The sequence below is a fragment of the Manis javanica genome, chromosome 16 (assembly GCF_040802235.1).
Source record: "Manis javanica isolate MJ-LG chromosome 16, MJ_LKY, whole genome shotgun sequence".
NCBI lineage: Eukaryota > Metazoa > Chordata > Mammalia > Pholidota > Manidae > Manis > Manis javanica.
The window spans coordinates 44452523-44456479 of record NC_133171.1 but is presented as its reverse complement, the minus strand read 5'-3'; the positions used below and the strand labels follow the sequence as shown (position 1 = coordinate 44456479).

The following is a 3957-nucleotide window of genomic DNA, read 5'->3' as shown; positions in this document are numbered from 1 at the left end:
GCTGAGGAATTCCTTCACTGAGGAAGGTCGATTTATTTTTAAACTCTTGGGGTGGGAGCCAGGGAGAGTTCTTTGTACTCCTCATCTAGAAAACCCCCAGGGACTTTCCTCAAAGAGAGACCAGCACGGCGCCGCTTGCCTGTGCTAAGGCGTGGGGTGGTGGTTTGTAGCAGTGGACGTCCTGCTCAGCCAGGGGGTGCTCGAGACCAGCCCGTTTCCTTCCCACAGAAGTCTCATTTCCAAATGAAGCAGGCCTCCGACTGACCCAGACCTTCTCAGGCCTCGAGAATTCCAAAAGGTCTTCCCTGGCTTCCTCCTCTGGAGTTGTAAGACAGGAGGACGGGGCCTGTGCACACGGGCTGCTGAGCGGGGCGACGGGGTCCCCCGGGCCTGGCTATAGGCTGGAGTGCGGCCCTCACCCTCCTGGCCTTGTCTTAGGCAGCTGCACCTACCTGGTCTCCTCCAGAGACCAGGACTTGGCTGCCCGCCTGCCTGCTTGCCCACCAGTCCACCTGCCCGCCTACCTACCTTGGATGTCTCGGGTTAGCTAATCGAGTGGGGGGTGACCACTTTGAACATTTCAAGGCCTGGTCAGGAGCCAAGTCTCATTACTGAGGTTCAAAGTCAGAAACTCCATAAAAAAGTTCATTGGTGGAGCCGATTGTTCCAGATTGTCCCAACGGAACTGAACCCACCCTGGCACCTGGGGCCTCATGTTTTAATGTGGGGCGAGAGCACGTGTGTGGTACTGGGCCAAGGCAGGGAGGGGGAGGGGCGGGAGTCCCAGACCTGGTCTGAGTTTTCACTTAAAAATTACAAAAGAACTATAGCCACATTACACAAAATTTGGAAAACTAAGGGGTGAAAATGAAAACATTCTGGAAGCCCAAACCCTAATACAACAAAAATATTTCTTTCTGAGCCCTTTTCTTAGGTTTAATTTTTATATACTACTAATCAGCCTATGTATACAGAATGGCCTGCTTTTTGGCCCTCTTTTTTCTCTAAGCATTCAATCATAAGCATTTCCCCACCTCTTCAAAAACCAGTATTTTAAGTGGCTGTGTGATATTCTGTCCTAGTAATGTGGAATAATTATTACACATTTAGCTTGCCTATAGCTTTATATTTTTATAAACAGCATGAACATAGGCATATTTCCCCATGGTTGGTTCTTAAATTTTCTTTTTTAAAGAAGTAACACTTTTCTGATTATAAAAGTCACTCAGGTTTATTTTTTAAAAAGTGGAAAATCTGGGAGAGTATGAAGAGGTTCATAAAAATCATCTGTCATTGTTCTGCCCAGAGAGAATCACTGTTAACCTTCGGGTGTATTTTCTTCATATATATTAGAAACAGGATCATGCTGTGCAGAAGTTTTGTAGTTCCCTAGGGACAGGAGAATAAAATTGGCAGAGGAAATATTATTTCCAGGAGAGACTCAATGTGTGATATGTGTGGATTTGAAACTGCACGGCATTTACATTCAGCGTGTGCAAGCTGGAACAGACCTGTGTCCAGCCCTCCATGCCCTCCGTGCAGGCACCCCGAGGGGGGCCGGTGGCGTGGCTCTGCCCAGCACCGCGGCCTTGCTGCGGATGGGGTCAACAACAAGGCCACTGCGGGCGCGAGCAAACACACTTTCCTCATTTCTCCTGACAAGCACCGCGGAGCCCCTGATTTATGGCCACACTTCACGGGACACTAGTAAACGTCCCATAGTGTATTTTGTAAGAGTAATGAAGTCTCAGTAACCCCAGCCCTCCCCGCAGCCTCTGCTAATAAATTTCCTTCTGAGAGAGGGGTGAGCCTGCCAGGCGCTTGGCGAGAGTCCTGGGCTGTGGATTAGCAGAGGGGCTCTAGGGCCCCCAGGGCCGCAGCTCCCGCCCTCCCCTCTCTCAGAAGGAAGTGGAGGACTTGGCTGCACCCCCCACCTCCAGCCACCCCTAGAATGCCAGGAGTTCTCAAAAGGCAGGAGGAAGATGAGAAGTGAGTCAAGGAGCTGGAAAAGGAGGAGGAGAAACCCCAAACCATAATTGCCCCTTTCCCTCTGCAGCTCAGATTACTGGCCAGGGGCTGAGGGGCGGTGGAGGGCTGTTTCTTTTTTGACTACAGTTTCCCCTGAGTTTGAAGATGAACTATGGGATGAAAGAAAGTGGCGGGACAATCGAGATGGGCTGGGTTGGGGAGGCGGGGTTGTGCGTGGGCCACCACAGACCAGAATCAAGGGGGCCAGGTTACCCTGAGGCTCCAGAAGTGGGGTGGGGGTGCTGAAGGTATTTGCATTCCACCCCTGTCCCCACGCCATCTCAGATACTTCAAAGGGCTGGGGACAGGGCAAATATTTGTCCCTCCACAGAATAGCTGTCCCTCTTGAACCTCCCCTTCCCTTCCATGTATTTGGTTCTGATGGTTCTTCACTCACCATTTTAATTCATCCTCCTCACAGCCAGCGCCTGCCCAGTCCCACACCACGCACTGAGGATGCAAAGATGAGTAAAGACACAGCTCTGGGTGTAGTAACCTAAGTATGGCTGATACAGGGAGCACTTCCCAGGTGCCAGGCACTGTTCTAAGCACCGTTCCATGGATTAATTCAGTTACTGCTCCCAAGCCCAAAGAAGTAGGCATTCTACTATCATCATTGCCATGTTACTCAGGCACCTTAAGTGACTTATCCAAAATCTCTCTGGTTCCAGAGTCAAGGCTCTCAGGGACAAGTGGAGTCACATGAACCCTAAGCAGGCAGGCTGCCCAGACTTCATCTCCAACAAGCAGGGCAAACTAGGAAACTGAGGCCCAGAGAGAAGTGACTTGCCAAAGGTCACATGGCAAAGGGCAAGGCTGGGATTAGAGCCCAACAGACTGACCCCACGGCTAAGTCCCAAAGTACTACCAGCTTCCTGTTAGGCAGCTGAATCCCCCTCACACATAGTTTAAGAAGATTGTGAGCTGAGAACACTTTTCTGATGTCTGGAAACTTCCAGTTTGCAATGAGCTACACTGAGGACCCACCCAGCTGACCTAGAACGAAGCATGGAGAAGGTTGTTTAAGGGAAAGATACGAACTCCAAACCAGCCAGCTGGGGAACAGTGGGGTGAGGAATAAGTTTCTCAAGTTAAACATTTACCTTTTAGTAGCTTGAAGTTTCCCATGTGTATCATCGAGAATTCACCAAATTTCCCACTCTGACCTGAAGCCCATGGCATGACTGCCTGGAACAGGATGCCCTGTGGGAATGTCTGGAGCAAGCAGATACTCTGGTGCCCATGTGAGAAGCTGCCTGAGAGCCACTGGTTGGGGGTCACAGCCTGAATGGCTATGCACACGGGAGGCGTGACCATGATGTTATCCTGGTGCTCGCACAGAACTCCCAAAGTGCCCGAGACAGACCTCATGCAGCACCGAACCTCACAAATAAAATCTGGGTTTTGAAAAATAAAATGACTGGTCTGATTTGAAGGTAGTTGCTTTCCAAGTTGGCTTGTGTGGGGACACCAGGGCACCCGGGCTCTGGAGCTCTGCTTCTTATTAGAATTCCCCGTGCTCTCAGACAGGGAAAACCCAGCCCACCATAGCCTGGTCCCATAGCAGGGCCAGGGAAGGGTCTCCTGCTGGGAGTCAGGAACCTCAGTGTCACCAGCCAGCAGGGCAACGTCACATCTCTGTGATTCGGATGCAAAATAGGAGCAAGGAGATGTCTGTGTCCGCCAAGGGGAGGGTGGGTGTGGTATGACTACTGTCAGTGATCCTTACAGTAGCCCTGGGCAACGTGTAGTTACAGCCATTTACAGATGAAGAGGCTAAGACATCGAGGGGTCCCAAGACTCAGGGTGCTTGGAGGGTGCACGCCACCCCAGGTGGACACAGGCAGGAAAGGGCTATTGCAAGCACAAGAAGTGCAGAGACCGTGACTGTAAACTGCCTCTGATCAATGGCCTAGCCCTCTGCTGGCA

General features: G+C 51.1%; 1 long non-coding RNA gene across 1 annotated transcript; it reads right to left on the bottom strand.

Annotated features, from left to right (window-relative positions):
- Nucleotides 1-1211: 1211 nt before the first annotated feature.
- LOC108406094 (uncharacterized) lies at nucleotides 1212-3309 on the bottom strand. The gene is made up of 3 exons (XR_001855356.3): nucleotides 3132-3309; nucleotides 2426-2478; nucleotides 1212-1389 (listed from the first exon to the last, which is right to left on the bottom strand). It is a non-coding gene; the product is annotated as an uncharacterized lncRNA (long non-coding RNA).
- Nucleotides 3310-3957: the final 648 nt, after the last annotated feature.